Source organism: Pelmatolapia mariae, linkage group LG13, assembly GCF_036321145.2.
Source record: "Pelmatolapia mariae isolate MD_Pm_ZW linkage group LG13, Pm_UMD_F_2, whole genome shotgun sequence".
NCBI classification, from domain to species: Eukaryota; Metazoa; Chordata; class Actinopteri; order Cichliformes; family Cichlidae; genus Pelmatolapia; species Pelmatolapia mariae.
In genome coordinates this window covers 199,555-224,529 of record NC_086238.1, presented here as the reverse complement: position 1 = coordinate 224,529, position 24,975 = coordinate 199,555, and positions in this window count along the sequence as shown.

The following is a 24,975-nucleotide window of genomic DNA, read 5'->3' as shown; positions in this document are numbered from 1 at the left end:
GGTATTTGTTGCGGCTTGTGCATCAAGGCAGCAATGTTCAAGGCCACTATTATTTCTCAGACACGCTAGAGGCTTTCACAAAACAGCAGCATTTGACACCCAGCACCCCCATACCTGTAACCTGTCAGTGGCATTACAATCATATCAGTAGAAAAGATTTTTCTTACTGGTCAAGGGTAGAGATAATGTTCCTGCATTTAGCCTATTTGTAATGTTTGTAGATGGCGAGTGGCCCAAAACTCTTTAGTTACATAAAAGAATGATGTCATAAGCCTTGCATCCACCTCGTTTCTGTTCTTCTTGTGTATGGTGACAATAACAACTTGAGTAACAGAAAAAAGCATCCTGTTTGATCACAAGATTACTAAAGTCGCTACCATCAGAGCGCTACTCTTATCCCCATATGAAACTAGAGAACAGAGAAAAATGAAAGTAAATGGGAATTAGGTGTCACTATTTTCTCACCTTGCTTCCAACCTACTCATGGCTATCATATGGGAATTTCTGTTTGTACTGTACTGTAGTTGAGAGTGACAGCAATGGAGAGTAAGGATGACAAGCAAGGTCACGAGCTGAGCTCCAACCTATTACTTGTAGAGTGTGTGTGTCTGAGACCGGTGAGAAGCCAGGGTGCCTAGAGGTAGATAAACAGATTTCTGTGGTTGTTGGAGGCACACGGTTTGTACTGGAGTCATATGGGGTTAGAGTTGACTCACTGGGAGACAGGCAAAAACATCACTACCTCCCACACTGTCTTCTACAACATGTTCAACTGTCAGTTCTGTGCTCTTTGTCTGCCAACCAGTCTCTGCTATGGTGTTTTAGATAAACAAAAAGTTCATTTTCAATTGTACTCCCTGTTACACAGAGTAATTTTAGTTTGTGATTAAAGAAGCTATGCAGTGTTCCTCGGCTCATCTGTATTTATGCATTAGAACAGTTGACGCCTCAGAAATAACGCCCATTTGACCTTCACCCTTAGAAGTCCCCCTAAGGACGCCATGTTATCTTTCACAACTTACCCAGCTGTCATTTCATTGTCACTTTGTTTGCTGACACTGACCCTCTGTCTGTCAGCATCTGTCAAATGAAAGAAGCTAAAACAGTATACTAAGAAATTTACTTGGCAAATATATAAAGTATTGGGAAAAAAAATGACAAGTGTCATGACACTGCTTTTTGTCAGTGTAAATTAAATCTGCAATATCCAGTGTTTTTTAAACACTAAAATGACTACAAATAAATAAATATTTATATTTTTATCAGTCAGCTATGTGCGACCTCTGTGTGAGCTTCACTGTGGCTTTGAAGGTGAGGCATGCAGTCAAAGTCGTTAAATAACATTACTCGAGCAGTGTAGTGTTGAAAAAAGTAGATAAATAAAATATATATTCCATTTGGCATACTGCTAAAACTGTTAGATGCATTTCTGCATTTTTTTAAATACTGGTAGTGTGTTCTCTCTGCCTTGTGTACGAGTATGAATATGCATAAGCTGAGTGGGTATGATGTTCCCAACTTTCTGTCTCACTTTAGCATGTTGGCATGCTAAATAGTGGTTTAAGGCTGATAGGGATGTAATTTTAACCAGTCTTGAGCCTAAGTATATGATCACTGAAGGTGTTGATAGGACTGCCTCAAAAGTCAGAATTATCATAAGGCTGGTGGCACTTAAGGACGGGGGAATGTCATTAACTTTGTTTTGCCACAAAAGTACCCATTCTCAGTATGAAAACTGATGACATCAACTCCTTGCAAGCATTGACAAAGATGCTAGCACAAATCTGGCAATGAAGAACCCGGGACCAAAATGATGGGTTGATTTAAATCAGGTAACAAAATGATGAGCAATCAAGCTCGTAGGACTGTAGCCTCTATTTCTACCCATAACTGTTTTGAGACAGCAAGCATTTTCAAGGTGCTCTTAGGAATGGTTTTCAAATTAGCCATAGGCCTTCTGTTGATACCTAAACACTAAAAGAAAGAAGAAAGAGACGTCATCAGCAGGTAAGTATTGAAGCCAATGTGTGGAATGTTAGTCCAAAAGTATTGTTAACTGTGACCGTGCATCCCAGACTATTGCTGAGTAATGCAAAGCATGTTATCTAATGAATTACTTTATAAATTAAGTAAGAATATATACATTCACTTTTTAAATAAAAAAGTTAGTGTATGTTTCATACATTTTTGTTTAACCATGCATTTTTGCTTGTTTAAAACACACACGCACACACACACACATAAATCAGGGGCTTAAAAACACATTTATAAAATTGGAAAGATTCAATTTTAGATGCAATGACTTGACAGATGCTTCAGATATTTTCTGTTTAGTCAAACTGCACAGGTGTATTCACCTCATAGAACAGACACAGAGCAATGCCATGTTTTTCATTTAGGCTTTGAGTTTTATTAATTTTGTAATAAAAAAAAAAATCAATAGTCATGCAGTAGTGGAAAGTTAAAAAATGTCTTAAAATATAAAATGTATGAATAATGATATAAGCCAGAGATAAATTATTTACTGTTTTGTATTTTGCAGTTAAGTTGAAATCATCTGAGAGGTCAAGGCGAGATTTGAGAGGCTGTGATCATGTTTGAAAACACCTTACTTTCAAAGGAACTGGCTGCTGTCGGAGGTGAATATCCAAAATTGAAGTGTGACAGTGTAAGGTCCAGCTATCATTCTTAATATTAAAGTACATGTTAAGGTTAACTTATGAATGTACACCAAATGTCTGATGTACTTAGAGGCTTGTTTGATCAAGTACATATTCCTTTCAGGACACTGCTCATCGTTCCCTTTTGTTTAACTGAGCTCGAAGGGCAATTCAGTGCACATCTATGGACATCCTCCTTCTGTTGCAGGTGTAAAATAATCCAAGTAAGGAGCATAGTGCACTATTTTTGTAAACTTTTTAAGTATTTCTGAATGATTTCATAGTGAGAATTTGTAAAGAGAGCATGTTAAGTTTGAATGGTCCAATTTCCAGAAATCTGTTACAGGCCTGCAACACTGTGGTGGTGGTGACACTGTTGCCTCACAGCGAGTTTGAGCTTTATTGCATGAAAGTCATATTAAACATTAAACTTTGCTTGAGAGTCTTTTTTTAGACACTTGGAAAAAAGCAAAAAGTAAAACAAAACCTTGGAAACCAGTGTAAACTGGAAAGAAAAAAGCAAAAAACAAATGCAAGGATTTTCAGGTCTAATAGTTCAAAGACAGTTCTTTTTACTGCCAAACGGGGGTCATTTTGACCTCTTGGTAGATCTGAATTACACTCCAATCGTGAACCATTTCTTCACTTTAAACTGTAATGATTTATAGTTTGAGGGCTAAGGAATGTAATCCTAATATTACTACATTAACAGCTTTATGTCTCAACAGCACGAGTACTATTAGTATACAAAAACCCTGTATTTCAATTCAGGTTTTCACCCTTGCACATTTTGTCTTCAATTGACTTCTATTGAAAATCTCACGCTAGCATGCTAAGTCTTTCCCTATGATCGTGCAGTCAATCCTATTTCCATAACCAGCATGAATCCACATTGCTAATAGAGTTAGCCTGCTGACAGTCAGTATTCACTGTGTGTGTTAATGCCCCATTCTGAGCAAGCTATGGAAGTGCTACACCAGTCCATATTGGCTTTCCCCATTAGAGGATAATAGTTTTAGTTGGGTTAGTGCAGTCCATTCTGATCCTGCTGTGAACATTGATTTCAGTGTTTACAGTTTCCAGTGTGTGTGTGTGTGTGTTTGTATGGTTTTCCCATGCAATTTCTGGGATGCACTGCACAGCCGAACAGTCAGAGTGACCTCAAGGAAAATTCTGTATGTTAATTCACTGGTTTATAGTTATTTTAACAAATCACTTTCATGGCCTTATTTCAAGGAATTTAGAGTGAGAGAGACCTTTCATGTAGGTTTGTTTTTACAACCGCTTATCAAACTTAGTGAGTTGAGTGCTTAGATGAAGTTAAGAAAATGGAATGACAATAATTCTTATGAAGCATATAAAAAAAATACAAAATACTACTCAATATGCAATAGTGCAGGCAAATATTTATTTTCAACAATCTGCAGATGTCCCAAGGAGGTTTTGTTGAGACACATGAACAGAGATTCACAGTAATCCAAACGTGATATGTCTGAAGAGAATGGATGGAAGAAACTGAATATTAGATTTAATATTAGAGTTTTACATGATAAACACTAATGAAAATGCCATTGCCCATTCCCTGAGTGGCTGTTAAGAGAGAATTACAAGAGCCAACAAGAGTCAGTGCGCCTCTTTAGTGATGAGGAAGGTATATAAAATGGTCCTTATTAAAAGTGTTTAATGTCACCTTTAACCTGTGTATCTAAAGTCATGTACTGTAGGCTAGTATTGCAGCACTCCCTAGATTTTATTATAGCAGAGTACAAAACCCAATTCCTGCTGTGTCATTAAGTAGCTTTATGTTTCACCAATAAAAGGAAAGACTGGCCACATTAGTGAAATGGTGTTATAAGACGCTTAAAAAGTTCAGTATCTGCATGCACATGTAAACATTATCCAGGATAGATCAGAATTATAAGAAGCCACATCTTTTGTTTCTTTTTTACTCAAACTGACTAATTGAGCTTCTCCACTCTCAACGTCTCAACATAAAACATTTAATGGATGCTTTTATCCCAACTGGATCTGCACAGGAGGAGTGTGCATCCTTTCACCTCTTTTACACTGATTCAGAAACATCTGTGACTTCTCACTTGCTGTTAATGGCTAGCTTAGTTTAGTGTGTCATTGCACTTACTAAACTCCTGCCAGGAGCCTTTTTGTCTACAATACAGCAGCCTCAAACACAAGGAAATGAGTTTAGTAATATTTGGATGCTTAATAGGCTGCAAACAGCAACTCTGCAAATATTAGTTAATCCACATATTTATTTTACAGTTGTTTTTCTTTTGTAACAATAGCACATACTATGACACAGAATATTGATTAAATGAATAACTTTTCTAAATTCTGGACTCTCTTTTTTCAGTAAGCAATCAAATTCCATTAAATCAACTCCAAGATGACACATTAGAGGATTGTTCAAGGAAATTCAAATGCAGTCCATGTACAACTGTTGCTTACCAAGCACTTTAAAACACTATGTGGAAACTGGATTGGTTCTATCTATTGCCCGATCAGCCAGACAAAAAGTGACCACACCATCAGAAGATCAATGCATCAAGGCAACATCATCGAGATACCAAATTTCCTTAATAAAGAATGTAAGATTTCAAGCAGCAAAATGAGGCTGCATAATATAGTGGTCTTGTAGGATAAGTAGTATCTGTAAACCATCTCTCGAGGAAGGAAAACACGGTCAAACACTTTCAAATTTCAGTGAAGAAGACAACCTGTCCATCAAATTTGATAATTTTATAATGCAAGAGAAGGACAGTTTGTTTTTCTCCTTAGATATTCCTTCAAAAAAAAAGAAAAAAAAGAAAAACGAATATCTTCAAACTGATATTTGACTGCAATATGTTTTTGTGACTGTGCAATGTGTTTTTCTTTGATCTGAATTCACGTCAGTTTTGAAAAAGAAATGTCCCTAACCAAAGACATGCATTTTAGGTTAAGGGGTGATTCAGAATTAGCTTCATGTGTGGTTGCAAGTATGAATCATTGATGTGAGCCTGAATTGTTTCTCTGTGGTTAAAATTACAACAAAACTTTAAATTTTCTAGACTATTAAATTCAATTCCATTTTATGTATATAGCACCAATTCACACAAACAATCACTACAATATTTGAAAGAAACCCAGAAATCACAGGACTCTTTATGAGCAAGTACTGGGTGACAGTGGTACTAATGATTAAATACAGTAGTAGCATAGCTCTCAGACAAACTACAGTATGCTTGACAAATTTCACTTTGGCTTTCTTAGAGCTCGTTCCATTGAAACTGCTCTTCTAAGAGTGTCTAGTGACATTTTTATGTAAAGCAATGAAGGAGAATGTTCTGTTTTCCTGATGTTGGACCTTACTTCTTTGATAATGGTGACTATCATATTTTGCTTAATAGGCTGAATTACTTGGCAGATGTATCTGGATCTGCTTTGGAGTGGTTTGCATCATATCTGTCTGAACGATGCCTCTTTGTGGTTGTTTCTAAGTAAGTTATCATCCTCTTCTCTAACCTACAATGTCCTACAAGGTTCTGTATTGCTGCCCTTATAGTTTCTATTATATCCACGCCATCTACAGCACATTTTGACCACCATTAAGGGTATTTGCTATCACTGCTATGCAGGTGACATTCAGTCATCTCTTTTAACCTCCTAGGACCTGGCGTCCACATATGTGGACATCACATTTTGAGTTATTTAGACCAAAATACTAAATTTTGCTCTACAAGGGCCTGATATCCACTTACAAGGACATTATACTGCTGTCCTATCGAAATTTTAAACTAATATCCCTATATGTGGCTCTTATTTTTCTTAGAAACAAAAATCAGGTAAAAAAAAATCTGGTAATTCTTTGTTTTTACATTCATCAGGTTCCAATCAGCCCAAATATCAAAGAGAAATTAAAAATGCATGCCATGAAAGAGTTCGGGTCTTAGGAGGTTAAGCCTCAAGATGATTCTGAACTGCATTTCCTGAATATGTGCTTAGAATTCATTAAAGGTTGGATGACTGATAACTTTCTCCAATTTCATGAAGAAAAGAACACAAGTCCTTGTTTGTGCCCCTGACAGATTTGTGCCTGGGTTAATGAAAGCTCTTGGTTCCCTTGCAACATTTGCTAAATCATCTATCAGGAACCTTGCGGTAACTTTTGATCACGTTTGAATTACTGTAATTTATTGTTCTAAGAAACAACTTCCTGGAACGTCTGCAGGTGGTTTGCAATGCTACTCTTGCAAAGTACTCTCATGTCACACCATTGCTGACCCAGCTGCACTGGCTCCCCATTGAAAACAGAGATTCTGGTTCTGACTTTTAGAGCTCTTCATGGACTAGCACCAGATTATGTCAGCGGACTTTTACAGCCATATATCCCCAGCAGATCCCTGAGGTCTTGTGATCAGGGCCTACTTGATGTACATCAAATGAGGCTGAAAAGTAAAGGAGACAGAGCTTTTTCCACAGTGGACCCCCAACTCTGAAACTCTCTCCCTGTGAGCTTGAGAGCTGTGGTCTTACAAGAAGCAACTACAAACTCTTTTCTTTGTTAATGTTCTGGTATTTTGTTGTGAAGCACTTTGTGATCTCTGTCTCGAAAGATGCAATATAAATAAAATTTTACTGTAATTATTTTACTTCCTCTGTCAAGATAATAAGGTGCTATTTTTAAGCTATGACAGGGCCTGATTAGTCACGATTTTGTATTCAATAAGAAAGATTTAAAAAAAAAATTCTGAATTCAACAGGAAGCCAATGAAGGGAGAGTAATATCAAAGAAATACTGTCTCTTTCTAGTCCCAGTTAGTACTCTCACTGTAGCATCCTGGATCAGCTATAACATAGAATTAATTCTTTGTTCTCAAGACAAAAAATGTGACTAAATAACAATAATTCCTATATGAGTAAATATGAGTTTGGTCACTAGCCCAACATATGTATGTGTGTGGGTTTGTGTCTGTGTGTGTGTATTTTGTGGGTAGCTGTAATTCAGAGCTACAGGAAAATAAAGTATGGCGCCTTGGTTTTTTTGTGTGTTAGTGCTCAGTATCACTTCTGTGATGGGTTGGAGGGCAGTCAGTGAAATATGTTTTGAGCTCTGGGTTTATTGTCCTTTTAAGGAGCTCATTAACTTCTATGGTCTTACTTCTGTGGCATTATTTAAGTTTGCTAAGAGCTCGACTCATTTAAAAAGATTTACTTCATTTTTCTATTTTTCATAATGCAGTATTTCATCCTTATGCAATGGAAAAAGGGCTCTGGCTAAGAGATTTTTTTCTTTATGTTACAAACTTTTGGATATATGTACTGAATGGACTTCTTTTGACATTGACATATTAAATATAACAAAGTTAAGACTTTATAGGTGTGCTTTGCTCTTATTTCTGAGGCAGAACATTTAGCGTAGCAATTTTGTAATGATGAAGCTGCTCTTCTGCTGAAGGTGCAGTGAAGTGAGGGAAAGAGAGTGCTCAGGGATATAAAAAGACAGAGGAAGACTTTAGATGTCAAAGTTAAGTGCAATTCAGTCTCCGCACTCTGACAGGTGTGTAATGTAGAGCATTATGTATAGCTCAAAGAACACGATATGAACAATGGGCGTGGATAATCTAGAAACATGTTAAAGTACTGCACAAGACAAAAAGGTGAAGATTAGGTTTTCAATAACAAAAATATGTAAGCTATGTCATTCTATTTTTAGACTATTCAAACCATGACATATTTTTTTATTCTCAGTTCTGTTTTGACAGTGTTGTCCTTATGTTCCCGTTACAATATATACACTTATGTTGTCATGAAAAAATTTAAATTGCAACATATGACAAACTAGTCAAAGCATACAATCATAGTCACACTCAAATCTTTTGAAAAGACACAGCAAAGACTGACAAGCATGTGTAATTATAAAATGCTGTGAATACATATGAAACAAAACAGAAATTTTGTGTAATTATTTTTCTATAAAGAAATCTTGCTTACCTTCCTCCTGAGATCTCTGACTGATCCACTTCCTACAACTCCTCTCAAATTTCAAGCATAAGAATTAAATAAAGAGGTGAAATCCTTATATTAAAAACCTGATGCTCCCCCAACAGAGATTGAGACTTTATTACCTGCTGGGTTTCTCTCTCCAGCTCACAGCCGGAACAAACATTACAGCCAGTGTTTTTACTCCGGTGCCTGTGTCCGTATCTGTGTTGGCAGACTTAAAAACTTATGTTGTGCCAATCTGGCACATCAGACTTGGCTCCATAACATCAAGTTTTATTGCAGGCCCTGAGAATACTGACAGAGACCCTGGTAAGAGTCTGTGATAAATGAACCTCCTGGCCTACGAGCTGCTAACTGCCAGCAGAATGTCTCTGAACATTTCCTATGTCATCAGGGCTTTCTAATCACAAGGTATTCACGCCTCGATCAGCGTTTAGCTCACCCTGTGAGCAGCCAACCAGGGTGTGCGGGGAGGCATTATTTCCTGACTAGTGCTTTTCTTATGTCTGGCCTTGCCAGCAATCGATTGGCATCTCCTTTGTCTGCCACATTAACAGACTCTGAGGTGTGTGTTTTCCTGTGCGTGTGTGAAACCAATATGAACTGACTTGCAGTGCATTCACCTGCCTGTGTATCCATTACCTGTTCACGGTAAGGAGACTGTCAAGGTTAAGGATACTTTTGCAAAGATTTGTGCTGATGTCCGATAAGCATCTGGGAAGGCAGAAAGGACTGATGGGTAATGAACCTGGCTCAGTATCATGAGTTCACCATCAAGGCTAATGAAATATATGTACTGGATGCCCAAACCAGTTACGTTGCTTAAACTTAAGCGATTTGGGTGAGACAAAAAGAGTCAGACAAAAGATGGCAGACAGATGAAGCACACTTCAGTCACCTTTTTAAATGCAATAAAAAGAGGCTTGCTGATCTATTTATGGAAAGTGACAGGTACAATTTCTGACTTGCAGCCATGCCGTTTTAACATCACTCTTAATGTTTGTATAACATAACACTGTTCCAGTGATCCTTCCCAAAGCTATTTTCAAATCATACGAAAATGCTTGATGCTGATAACAGGAAGCAGTCAGGTATGAGTGACTGCAGTTACTGTCTCAGTTTTCTTTGCGATAGTATATTTTCACATCAGGTTACACACTGACTGACATGGCAGTCTTCCTACCTGTGTTAACATTCATGTATCACATTGCAATAATTCATGTATTGAGTTAGAGGGAAAAGACTAAACTGTAACTCAACCTCAGAAAATACATATGTTCAAGATTTTGTTTGTCTCATACTTCACAGCCATGCCTTCAATTACATACAGATTTGCATGCATGGGCAATGCAGATTCCTTCATGATTTTTTAAATAATTAACTGTCAGTTGAGGTAAAGTGTCAGATATTGTGCCAGAAATTACATACACACTAAGAAAGAAACTTGGCTTCCAGTTAATTTAAGAATGATCAATACAGTTTATAAAATGCAGGCAGTAATTGTGTCTTTTTACTACCTGTGAAGCTTACTGCTATTTTTAGAAATCTGAAAATCAGGTGAAAACAAATGAATCCCACACCTTCAGCAGTGAAAGATTATTATTTTCTTTTACATAAAAGTGTGCACCATTACTATATAATACACTAAAAAGAGATAGTCAGGTTTCTTTTTTTTTGTTCTGTTTTTAAACTCAGATTGCTGGCCAGAATGAGATGCAATCAGTTTTAGGATATTTAATCAACGACAATCAGCCACAATCAGAGCAATGAAAGGTTAAATAAGTACCAACGATGCAAAGTTAGTCAGTCCCATTTACTCAACTTTCTCAGAGGTAAAGTTGGGTAAATGTTCACCAGTCTGCAAATACTGTGTCTATCAACTGTGGAACAATTTCAGAAAAATCTTCTTCAATGCAAAAATTGCAAAGAGAATATCACATCATCTGCAGTACATAATATCATCAAAAGAGTCCAAGAATCCATGAAAAATCTTGTTGCACAAGCGACCAGACTGAGAATTAATGCCCAGGATTTCTGGGCTGCCAGAGGCGCTGCATTAAAAACAGGCATGACTGTGACATGGAAATACCTGTATGGAGTCTGGAACAATTCTAGAAATCACTGTCTGTGAACAAAGTTTGCTGGGGAGCCACAAATGCAGGTTAAAGCTCAATCTTGTGAGGAAGAAGCCATATGGAAACATGATTCAGAAATTCTACCATAATTACTGAGCCAGAGCTCATTTAAAATGGACTAAGGCAAAAGATGAACTGAAATTTAAAATCTTATGGAAAACATGAACACCGCATCCTCATGGCTAAAGATCAGAGGGACCATCGAGCTTGTTATCTTGGATGTAATGGGGGTCATTAGTACCTATGGAACCAGCAGCTTGCAGACCTTGAAAGGCATCATAAACGTTAATAGGTACCTAAAGGTTTCAAAGCAACATATGTTCCCTTCCAGAAATCTTTTTGCATATTTAAGCGAGAGAATACTAAATCACATACTGCATCTAAAACAACAGCATGGCTTTGCAGTAGAGAAGTCTGAGTGCTCAGCTGGCCTGCCTGCAGTCCAGTCCTGCAACACTTCACCAACTGAAAACATTAGGAGCATCATGAAATGAAAAATATGACAAAGGAGACCCAGTGCCATTGTGCAGCTAGTATCCCATATCAGACAAAAATGGGAAAATATTCCCTTCCCAATAACCACTCTCCTCAGTTCGCCAACTTTTTTGAGACTTGCTGCTGTCATCAAATTCAATATAAGCTAATATATAGTTTCTTCTTAAAATGGTACATTTTCTCAGTTTCATTTCATATATTTTCTCTGTTCTATTGTGAATAAAATATAGATTTGCAGATTATGTTGTTTTTATTCACATTTTAAACAGCTTAACAACTTTTTTGAAACTGGGGTTGTACATTACATGGTTACAGAGCCTGGACTGTCTGCTAGTGACCAATACAGTACTAAAGATGCTGCATCAGCTTACAGAGTTGTGGAATTGTACAAAGTCAGAAAAAATGTATTTACACGTGAACATATTATGAAAAAGCAACTAAATAAGCAAAATATAAACATATTTTAAAGGAGACAAAGTTGAAGAAGGGTCCAGCTACAATTCATTTGGACATAATGCAAATATAATGCACATGCTAATGACTGGTGTAAAGGGAGCCAGTGTGTTTTAATGACACTGGGTTAGCTGATGACATACTCTTGCTGCAGTGACACAAATGTAACATATAAATGATTGTACCATAATTTTTAATTTCCCCAGGGAGGTCATTACAGTATTATCTAGATGTATATTCATCACCCCTTTCCTCTCTCACTCCTGTGGCCAACATCTTCATTACACTTTTCTTCCCTTGATCTCCTTCTTGTCTCTATGCTGGCATCTCAATGTTTTCACTCCATTCCACTCTCTCTTCCAGCATCTCTTGCTTGCTTTCATTTTCCTGTACCGATATTCACCAGCTCTCTTTCTCATATGCCCTGTCAGTATCAGTCTTCCTCCCCCTTCCTTCCCACAATGGCAAAGGTCACAATGGGTAGCTATGACATTGCTTATCTTAGTTATTTTGTTGTCATGGCACCTCTAAAGCAAATGGCATGACAGGCTAACAGAGTTCCAGATGATTTGAGCATTCATTAATAAAAACAGTTTTAATGGCTGGTCACATACAATTGTGTGTGTGTGCACATACTCATATGTGTACACTATGTTTGGCTTCCACCAAATATTGTGCTTTGTATAATGGCCAAATATCTCCACATCTCAACGAGCCACACGTGTGGTGGTGCAGGTTCATCCTGCTGAGTTCTTTTCAGAATTGCTTAACTATAAACAAACTTTGAGTATGGCCAAAGATGTTTCTGTTTAACAAGAAACATCTAGATTTTTCCAAATGCTTTTTTAACAAACAAACAAAGAAACAAAAACAAAAACCTTTGCAAATAATGGAACAAGTCTATGATCAACCAAGAACTAAACCTTAAACTATTTTATAAGTGAGCTGATGAGTGAGCTGACACTTCAGAACAATTTCAAAGAAAATTCAACAGGTCTATACAACTTAAGAACAAAACTGCTTACTAAGTATTTTGAAATAATACATGAGCATTTTTAAGGGAAAGATCAGAATGATGATGAAAGGAAAACAATATTTACTGCTGATAGGCAACCATAGTCAACTATATGTCATCTGACTTGAAGTTTACTTTAGAATATTATTCTTGAAAACATCAGCATTCGACTTTAATGTTTTCTCCTGACTGTTAAAAAAACATCTAGCCACAGGAGCTATTTATCAGCTGTAAACAGAACTGTTTGAACAATGACAAATGCGTTTATTCTTCCTCAGTCTCAGATTATCCAGAAGATGAACATTGTTTAAAGCATATGTTGTTTCATAACTCGTACATAATTTTCTCTGAAGTAAAAGAGATACACTGGATCTCTTCAAGTTAAAAATAATGATGGTGTCAGATTGAAGTTATTACTGGTAGCCTGAGGCTATCCAAATTGGATTTGATGTGAAAAATCAATTAGTTTACCAATCTGTAAATCGTGTGGCTGCTTATACGGACAGACGCTATCAGGAATATATTTGAAGTGGTTTATAAGGGAACTAATCTGTAATTCAGTGGTCCATTTTTCATGATTGAATATGACATGACTAAAAATGGATTCACCACAGAATTTAATCTCTCTCAGACCAATGGCATTTGCTGTAGAGCTATTACATGTGCTAAAAATGCTAATAGGTGAGCTAATAAGTATATTCATTAATAAAACATATAATAAGTAATATATCTTTTTTAAGAAGTCTTTTTTTCTGTTTTTTTTTTCTAAAAAAAAATCTGTAGTTCTGCAACATTCTCTGTATAAATAATGTAAAAAGGCAGATTTTCAGGAAATCGCCTAAAGCAATGCAATTAAAGTATAAAAAGAATTAAAAGCAAGTCCTTTCCCTGAGCTTGTGATGTAGCTATTCTATCACTTGTTTTATTAATGCCAGTCTTATCTGTTTCTCTGTCTCTGAATCACTTTGTGACAAACAGAGTTTGTTCTATGAATACAATTGACTTTCAGGGGACTTGTGAATCACAAATGAAAACAAGAAAACTTTCTATCAACAGCAGCTTGAGGGTGAGTCAGAGATAGCAGAGGCCCAGTGCACACTTAGGGCTGTTGTCTTATTCCCTACATAAGAGGTTATTTGGACACACAAACAAGTCAAAGACCCGAATGCAATGTTCTCTGAGTGGAACGTTTTGATTTTTGAATTGGCTCCTTCTGACATATTGAGAATCTTGGAACAGGCATTTTTGCAAAAAATGATAGAAAAAGTTAGTGGGGAGTTACTAACAGAGGAGAGGTGGGTGGTGGTGAAAAGAGTTGTAAACAGAAAATCTAAAGTTACAGAAGACAGGGGGCAGAAACAAGAGAGAAGCTGAAAATACTAAATGGAGAAAAGTGGGACCAAGTAAAACTAATAGTAAACGTTGAGTGGGAATGAGAGCAAAAATCAAGATTGGAACAATCAATAAATCCAGAAATAGATGGATTTATTGAATGGTAGGGGGTATATACACATCTCCCAGCATCTCTTACAGGTGCCTTTTTTAAGACTCATTTGACTGTAATCAACAAAAGTGTGACATTCCCATTGATTATTACAGATTTTGAGAAAATGAGCAACCTCTTTTAGATATCTTTTTTCATTATTGCTTCATCACATTGTAGCATCTCAAACTTATCTTAAGGGACTACATTTGATTTAACACTGAAAAAAATAATCATAGGAAGGCTGTAAACATTGCTTGAAAAATAATAAATAAATGAATAAATTGTGGCACCCTCGTAATGGTGGTGTAGGCTGGAAATGCACTTGCCCACATGACAATGTGTAAACTAGGACATGAATCAGCTGGTGCTATTTCCAGTCTTAAATTTTCAAGTAATAACATGTATTACATTGTATATTAAAAAAAACAAAATTAAATAAAGGCTGAAATCAGTCACACACACACACACACACATACGTAGATAGAAAAGACACACTGGCGAGAATCAGTCAAGCTGTTAAGGATAAATATGATTGATGCCAAGAGAGCTGCTTTCAGAGCCAGCCGACTGTCCCAGGATATTTGTGTGGCTGTGGCAAGTATTTATATTACAACACACTACTAAGTCTTTCAGCTCCCAAAATTGATAGTGCATGCGTGAACTTATTTGCATGAGTATGCCTGTAGTGAAATCCCAGTGCTGGGTACATGGTGTCACCCAGCATCTTCTGCCAACTCTGAATGGGTTGTATTCAAAAGAAATAGTAGCAGATGCATTGTTTAATCATGGGATAGAAAATGAAGTGTGTAAATGAGACATGAAAGAAAGTGAGAAACCTCACAGGAAATACAGGACTAAACCTCGATGTATTTCTTGCAGGTGTATGGCCATATACTATGATCAAATGGTCAATACATAGTTAAGATAGGTGGCTAAAAGGCATGTTTATGACTGTTTTTCTGCCATTATTTGCAACATCATTACACCAAACAGAGATATAGTGCTTTAAAAGTTATGAAATCACTTTAATGTATTGTTTAAATTAAATCTGAAAGGAAGGGTGTATGTATTCTAAAGAGGTAAAGATTTTTTTTTAATTAAATGTAACTAACAAATGAATAACAATGACCAAATGCCAGCTTTCTCTGAGGTAGATAAGTGCAAGACGCTGGCTGAATACATCAGCACTGAGCAGTTTATTGTTTGGCCTGTCATTTGTTCGTAATGGATATTTTAATGGCTGTTTCATCTCCTCCACTCAGTTTTGCTATTACAGAGAGAGAGGGTGAAAAAGAAGGTAAAAAGGAGATGGAGAAAATAAAAGGGTAAAGAAGGATGAAATGAATATTTGATTGGGGCAAAAGGAGAAAGATGAAAAGAGGGGAAAAAAGTTAACCATGTCTTCTCTTTCCAAGAGTGCTGTAAACTGCTGTTCTTTGCACTTGTAGCCATTTGGAGAATGGATTGCAGTGGTTTCAGGATCAGTGGCTTATTGTGAAATGTAATCATCAGTGGTGCAAACTGAGGGCTGGTTTATTTGGCCACAGCTGACCAGGTCTGCATTATTGAAGAATCCTTTCGTTGGAAATGATAGTCTGCTAATTGGATTTCTCCAGACCCCACAATCCCCCACCAATTTAAAGCAGTCTCAGTTCTGGTCTGTATGTATCTCCCTTGGATTGCAATATTATCTTGTTAGCCTCATCATTCCGGTTAATTTTCAGTTTCTCTTTTTTACACTTCATCTCTCGTTATTTTTTATTCCATGTGTTTCAGATCTAGCTAACCAACCAACCAATCCTTATTATTTCATATCTTTCAGCACCTTTCTATCAAGAGTAGCTTGAGTGGGTCAGAGCCAGCAGAGGCCCGGTGCACACTCAGGGCCATTTTCTGATTCCCTACATAAGAGATTATTTGGACGGATTAACAAGCACCTTCTTGTTTGCGCCATTATCCTCATTCATTTAAGTTGCAATGAAAGTTGCAACTTTCCCACAAGTAACTTTCCCAAAGTTATCACGTGGCTGCATCCATCTTTTTTACTACTACCAATAGTAGATGGTTTGGAAAACCTGACAGTAGAACTGACATCAAATTTAAGCAATGTACTGCTGTGGACAAGAATAATCTCAGCCTCAAACTGTCTAATCTTCACCATGGCTATACTGCTCTGAGTGGTTTGTCTTACTAGGAATTTAGTCAATGAACACAAGCCAGTACCTCAGAATTGCTGAACATTACAAGGTTTTGGGTGCTTATTCAGAAGTCTGACACCATTGCCGCATTCAACAGGGATTTATGGGGGTTAAATGGGGGTCAGAAGTAACCTATAAGAAATCCATGTACTTTAAAAAAGTGCGATAACTGTGAAATATTATCTTGAAATTGAGACACACTTTGAACTATCACAGAATGAAAGGGGACTCTGTGGTCTGGCACGTGGATACTAACTTTGATAGCTCCTACCACTGAATTTAATATTCCATATGTTCAAAACACCGTTCAACTAATTATCCAAAAACAATTTTACTTCTGGTTTGGATTAAGTATGTTTTGATGCCCTTTTTTTTGTTTGTTTTGCTCAATTTTGATTCTGGTGATGACACAGTGGTGCTAAAATGTTTGCATAGTTAAAGGCTGTGAAGTAATTGGTGAAACCTCGTCCACTCTGTAAGTTTTCTTTCCTTAGACTGAGAGGCTCCCATTAAGAAAAAAACATGATACCAGATGCAAAGAAACCCCAGTTATTATCTTTCATTTGTTTAATTTGTTTGTGTTGTGCACATACACCACTAGTTTGTACCCTGGGGAGATAGTTTGCTCGCATGATTAAGAGAAATATTATGAAATGCAGCCAATATATGAAGTTCAAAAACTTTACCTTTTACATACAGTATTTATGTATACAACTTCTTATTAGTATCATTTGTATTATTATGCATAAATATTGCTTGTTCCAATTTGGCACAATTTGTTGAGATGCCAAAAGAGCAAGACATCTTCTTCCCCCCCCCCCCCCCCCTTCTATTTCCGTGTTTATTTCTTTTGCAGTAGGTTACCATCAATTCAAACAGAGCCATCTTACATCCCAGCTTATTTTTCAACAGCACTCTACAAGAGGGACAGTGTTATGAAAGGCTTTTTCAAAGGCCAAAAGTCCCTTTTATTGAAAACCGTTTGTTCTGTGAAATGTATTCACAAAACCTGCCACAGTCTCTCCTGTGTGCTATGAGCCATGCATTCTAATAGATGGTCATAAATGAGAGAATTAATAATTGACATCCTGCATGAAGAAGCTTTAATGAGTGTTGGTCTGAGCCAGTAGCCCTTGGGGAAAAATAAACAACGTATTTATTAAATAAAATAGAACATGACGAAGGTTGTTATGCTCAGTCGGGTTCCTTTTTAGGATCCCCTTTGTTAATTGTTAAAGCTGATCATGTGTGACGTAACAGCTTGGAGGAGACAAAAGTGATCTGGTTACATAATGCAAAACTGTTGAGGTTACCGTGATATTTTATAGATGGATCTATCAATACAGCATGTAGGAATAGTAATCATGGTCCAGTTGAAGGACTGACTACTACAGTATGTATTTGTCTATATGTTTGTGTTTCATAAGCCTGAAATAGAAAGGAAACGTGTGGGTGTGTTATTGATCACAGACAGGTAATCACCTGGCGCAATCCTTAATTACATGTATAGATTGGCTGAGGACATACAAGTAGCTGTGGCTCTACACCTTCCAATCTAACTGACAAGGTCACTGCAATGACAGTAACACTAATATGTAGCTGCCTTGCAATGCAGTTAATATAGTTGAATATCAGCAACTGGCAAAAGCCTTTTTCCCCCACAGCAATGCAAGTATTCAATTCAATTCAATTCAATTTATATAGCGTCAAATCACAACAAAAGTCGCCCCAAGGCGCTTCATAGGTACAGAGAAAAACCCAACAATCATATGACACCCTATGAGCAAGCACTTTGCTCCCTTTTATATATATAGTATAGGGTAAAAGAAAGAAAAGGATCTTTAAGATTAATAAGATTAATTAAGGGATGATTCCCAAGCTGTGTGATCCTCTGCACATCCTAGAAGGCTAAGCAAAAGTCTACTTATTCATTCATTCATTCATGTGTAAAACATGAATGAGCTGTCTGTTTGATTTGTTTTGTTTGATTTGTTCAGTTGTATAATGTATAAACAGTGACAGTTGTGGTGTTAAAGTACCAATACTTATGAATACTAAAGACTATAGGGTTTGTGCTGCTATTATAAGGAATGTATCAGTTCAAATGTAAATATGATATGATATCAAAATTACATCACTGATCCAGATGCATGCATTATATATGTTCAATTCAATTTCAATTTTATTTATATAGCGCCAAATCACAAAAACAGTTACCTCAAGGCGCTTTATATTGTAAGGTAGACCCTACAATAATACATACAGAGAAAAAGCCAACAATCATGTGATCCCCTATGAGCAGGCACTTTGGCGACAGTGGGAAGGAAAAACTCCCTTTTAACAGGAAGAAACCTCCGGCAGGACCAGCCTCAGGGAGGGGAGGGGCCATCTGCCGTGACCAATTCAGGCGAGAGAAGGAAGACTGGATAAAAAGACATGCTGTTGAAGAGTGTGTGTGTGTGTGTGTGTGTGTGTGTGTGTGTGTGTGTGTGTGTGTGTGTGTGTATTAGTTTAACAGCACTGACTGCATTGCACTGAAATCATGCCTCTTTCACAGATCACCATTTCAAGGATCGTTTTCTTCATCAACATAAAAAACGTGCAGTCCACATCTTGCTTCCCTTCTTTAAAAAAATGAGACAATACTGGACTGAAATGTTTAGTTTTAATTTCATGATCTTCTCCTCTATGATTACATGTTTTCATGGAGACACGCAAAACCATGCAGATTTTTGGGAGAATCCATTTTCCATCCAGATTCCGTTCACACATGCTTAAATAGCTGTACCACTGAAAAAAAGTGCTGCCTGGTGTATCACTGACAATTCTGTGCTGCATTGTTTTCCCTCTTTTGCAGATTTCACTTTATTTTTATTTTTTTTCAATGGCTTAGTTTAATAATGATGCATTGTGACGACTTTGATTTCCCACAACACACATTCTCTGTGCTTCTCTTGGTGACAACATTGCGGTGTGACAGTTTCTTGTTGTTCTGATGTCTGTGTTTCCCCTCAGCTTTCACTCTCAGCTTGTAAGAGCTTAACCAGCGGCTCCCTGTGAGCTCAAGTGTAATTACAACAGCAATAACATCAGCTCAGCTGTTTTGTCTGACAAGAAAACTACTTTGCAAACACAGACATACTTGTTATACTTAATTGAGGTTTGGATTTGTGTGTGTTGTACCAGTAAGGTTTTGCTGTCCGCGTCAATGTATTGTATGTAAAGGTATATATGTGTAATTACTTTGTTGCTCTTTGTGTCTCCTGTCTGTATGACATAAATATATGAGAAAGAACATTAACATAGGAGCGTTTATCTCTTTATTTGCGTTCTTGCACAATAATTCAACAGTCACAGCTGCTGTAAAGGAAACCATGATAATTATTATCTTTATCAGGACAAATATTTGGTCACACAGCACTTTTCTACTGTGCCTCAGCACTTTATACAACATGCCTTTTACCAACCATTCACAAAAGCACTTTTTTCTGTGTTTTTTTCCATGGGATGCTTTGTGTCTTGTGTACTGACAGGAACTAGAAAGAGAGAGCATATTTTTCCTATACTGGCTTCCCTTCATTGGCTTCCTGTTAAATCCAGAATTGAATTCAAAGTCCTGCTCCTCACATACAAGGTATTTAATAATCAGGCCCAATCTTATCTTAATGACCTCATAGTACCATATCACCCCATTAGAGCACTTCGCTTTCAGACTGCAGGCTTACTTGTTGTTCCTGCAGTATTTAAAAGTAAAATGGGAGGGAGAGCCTTCAGTTTACCGGCCCCTCTTCTATTGAACCAGCTTCCAGTTTGGATATGGGAGACAGACACTATCTCTACTTTTAAGATTTGGCTTAAAACTTCCCTTTTTAATAAGGCTGGATCAGTTGACCCCAAGTCCTCCCTTAGTTACGTGGCCATAGGTTTAGGCTGCTGGGAGATTCTCATGATGCACTGAGTGTTTCTTCTTCAGTCACCTTTCTCACTCACTATGTGTTTATACACCTCTCTGCATTTATCGATTACTTATTGTTAATCTCTCGCCAAAGAGCTTGCTCATAGGGGGCCATATGATTGTTGGGGTTTTCTGTTTTCTTTGTGTTATTGTAGGGTGTTTACTTCACAATGTAAAGCGCCTTAATGCAACTGTTTTTGTGATTTGGCACTGTATAAATAAAATTAAATTGAATAGTCAGATTAACACCTACATTATCTGCATAAATCAAATTACAGTGTATAACATGCACTGCAGATGCTCATATTACTTCTGTTCTTTCCTGGTCACATACGCACAGGAGGCTGTGTCTTGTTAACTTCATTAGTCAAGTTAAGTCTGTCTCCTTTTTTTTTTCTGATCATACTGACACATAAATATGCTCACACTGTACAACATGCTGACAAATCAGGTCTGACACTTACTGGGTCAGCTTCTCAGGCTGTCAACAGACAGATACAAAGACACAGACAAATACACACCTGCCCACTACTGTTCATAACACACATTAATACATACAACGGCAAAACATCAAACATATAATTCCCATCCCTTGCTGACACACATACACACATCCACCGTGTCTGCGTCCCTATGTCTCATCTTGTTAGCTTTGTTATCCAGGCTAATTGACAGTTCATTACCAGGTTGTTCTCTTCACACCGAGAGCCACTGGCAGCTCCAAGCTTTTTTTAATGGAGCTACAGGCTGCATTTTCAAACAGCATATTTTAATTCTAGTTGGCTGTTTTGCAAAAAGTCATAGTGCTGCTTGAGACCCTTACCCAGACCTTTTTCTTGCAATTTTCATCCATCTGGGGAAGTTAAAAAGAAAAAAACGGAAAGACAATTCTGATAATCGCTATCATTATGTTACACAATAATGGAAACTGAATGAGTATAAACAGAGGTTTTTAGCTGTGTGTTCTAGTCTGGCAAGAGTTTGGAAGTGTATAAAATATCTTCAGATCAAACTTTATTTTCTAATTATGTTACATTAACACAACATTGTGCTCGGAATAACAACTTCCTTATAGTTTTTTCTAACTTTTTGTTTGGAGCTTTAGTAGATCGGTCATGTAATAGAATCTGAGATAACGAAAAACTGAGCTTAGAGAAAACTCTACAGAAGGTTTCGACACCAGACCTGCACATAGCAATCTTGTTCAGAGCATATGTTTAATCTAATTCTTGACAATTCAATCAATCAATCAATCTTTATTTATAAAGCACTTTTCATACAAACTGTAGCACAAAGTGCTTTACATGGTTAAAAGCAGCCCACCTCACCCTCCCACTCATTCCCCGCACTGTCATTAACAGAAGCGGTCATGATACACACATCCCCCCACCCCCCCACCCCCACACACACACGTACACACATACACACACACACACCTAAAGAGTAAAATTGGGCTGGGTACGTATTAGCCAAGTGAGGAAACACTATCACAGGGAGCTGTCTGCACCGGGAGCCGGTCACAGACCGCAGCCTCCAGGCTGGGCACACAGCAGGAGGGAGGCTAAGAAGCCCCCCAGCCAGGCTCAGAGGACCCACAGGGCCCCAGCAGCCACTGTCGATCACAGCCCCGGTGCAGAGAACCCCCTCCGAGGAAACACTGGAGATATGACCTAATAAGAATATAAACAGGATAAAAAGATAAAATAAATAAGAGTGGGATATAATATAAATATAAGTATAAACAGAGTAAGAAGATAAAAAATGAATAAGAATAAAATCAGTAAATATTAGGTAAAACTAAATGAATAATATAAATAGAATAACAGGATAGAATAAATAAGCATAAAATAAATAACGTTAGTTAAAAGCTAAATTAAAAAGGTGGGTCTTGAGCCTGTTTTTAAAAACATGAACGTTCTCTGCGGCCCTGAGCTCCTCCGGCAGGCTGTTCCACAGTCGAGGACCATACGACTGAAAAGCTGCCTCTCCGTGAGTATGTGTCCTGACTTTAGGGACAATCAAAAGGCCAGTACCAGAGGACCTCAGGGTCCGTGAGGGTTCATATGGTAAAAGCAGATCTGAAAGATAAGAAGGCCCAAGACCATTAAGACATTTAAAAACCAATAAAAGAACTTTAAAATCGATCCTGAAACACACGGGGAGCCAATGCAGCGATTGTAAAACCGGTGTAATGTGGGCCCGCCCTCTGGTCTTCGTCAGCACACGAGCTGCAGAGTTTTGCAAAAGTTGCAAAGGTGAAATATTCTTTTTGGGGAGACCAGAGAGCAGGGCATTACAATAATCAATGCGACTGGTAATAAAAGCATGCATCAGCATCTCCGTGTTGGCCCGAGAGAGAATAGGGCGGACTCTGGCTATATTTTTTAGATGATAAAATCCAATTTTGGTTACATGTTTAATATGTGGGATAAAACCAAGCTCAGAGTCAAAAATAACACCCAGGTTTTTCACTTGTAGTGAAGGGCATAATGAAAATGCCTGTAATTTAGACAAGAGTTTCTCTCTCTGAGCCTCGGGACCGATGATTAAAACTTCAGTTTTGTCCTGGTTAAGCTGTAAAAAGTTTTCTGCCATCCAAGATTTTATATCTACAATACAGTTAAAAAGGGCATCCATTGGTCTGGTGTCATCAGGAGACACGGAGATATACAGCTGAGTATCATCAGCGTAACTGTGGAAGTTCACTCCATGCCTCCTGATGACGCCGCCAAGAGGGAGCATATATAAATTAAAAAGTACAGGGCCTAAAACCGACCCTTGAGGCACACCACATGTCATTTTATGGATCTTAGAGGAGCATGTATCCATACTCACCATAAAAGTTCTGTCTGAGAGATAGGAAGTGAACCAGTTGTGTACAGTACCAGAGAGGCCCACCATGTGTTTCAGTCTGTTTAAAAGTATAGCGTGGTCTACTGTATCAAAAGCTGCGCTTAGATCCAGTAGCACCAGGACTGTGAGCTTTTGGGAGTCCCAGTTACATCTAAGATCATTTAAAACCTTTAGGAGAGCCGTCTCTGTGCTGTGGTTCACCCGAAATCCAGACTGAAATATTTCTAGGATCTGTTTATCATTCAGAAAATCATTAATCTGAATAAAAACAAGTTTTTCTAAAATTTTACTTAAAAATGGTAAGTTGGATACAGGTCTGTAGTTATTAAAATTATTGCAATCCAAATTGCTCTTCTTCAGAAGGGGCCTCACCACCGCCGTTTTAAAGTCAGCAGGGAAGACACCCGACTGAAGAGAGCAATTCATCATGTATAAAAGCTCAGCTTCAAAAAATCCATAAAGTGTTTTAAAAAGTGGAGAGGGGATTGGATCTAAAAGACATGTGGTGGGTCTCACTGTGGAGAAAACTTTCTTAAGGTTCTCAGCATTAACCAGGACAAAGCTGTCCAGTGTCTCCTCAGGTACAATCGAGCCTTCAGATGTGTTTAAAATCATATCACGAGAAGATAAAATATCACATCTGATGGTGTTGATTTTTCCCCTGAAGTGGTCTGCAAACTGCTCACAGAGTGAGTCTGTGGGGCTTCTTTGGGAGCTGTTAAAATCAGGGTTAAATAAGTGATCTATGGTGGAGAAGAGGACCTTGGGATTATTTTTGTTATTACTGATTATTTTGGCGAAGTATGAATTTCTTGAATTCCTTAGTGTATTATTGTAAATTTTAAGTTGCTCGCAAAGTATTTGATAGTTGATTTCATTTTTATTTTTCCTCCATCTCCTTTCTGCTGCCCTGCAATTTCTTTTGAGTTTTTTGACTTCTTCGTTTCTCCAGGGTGATACACGTTTTACGTTAATCTTTTTGGTGGTGAGTGGAGCAACGGAGTCAAGGCTTTTCTTCAGTTTTAGGTTAAAATGATTAAAAATAAAATCACAGGGTGCAGGTAGAATCACAGGGGGGCATTCGTCTAAAACCCTGGTAAAATTTGCAGCCACTTCAGAGGTTAGATAGCGCCTCCTCACAGTTCGCACCGAGGTCTCCCGCTGAATAAAACCGGTGATGTTAAAAAACACACAGTAGTGGTCAGAGACAGCTAAGTCAACAACAGAGGACACACTGGTGGACAGCCCATGGGTGATGACCAGGTCCAGAGTGTGTCCTCTGTTGTGAGTCGGCTGCGTGACGTGCTGGGTAAAATCCATACAGTGAAGAATGTTTAAGAATTCTTTTGATGTAGGGTCAGAAGGATTATCTATGTGCAGATTAAAATCACCGGTTAGAATTATCATTTTATATTTTGAATGTATGTTTGTTAAAAATTCTGAGAATTCCTTGATAAAAGCAGCACTGTCTTTAGGTGGTCTATAAATTGTGACAGATAAAACTGGAGGGCTGCTGAAAACAATAGCGTGGAATTCGAAAGTGGTAAAATGATCAAATAAAATTTGTTTGGTGGTGAGTGTGTTATTGGTTAAAGATGCAGTCCCACCACCTCTCTTACCACTTCTAAAGGAAAAAGAGAAATTAAAATTTGGTGGGGAGGCCTCAGTGAGAACAACTGGTGCATCCGAACCCAGCCATGTTTCAGTTAAAAATAAACAATC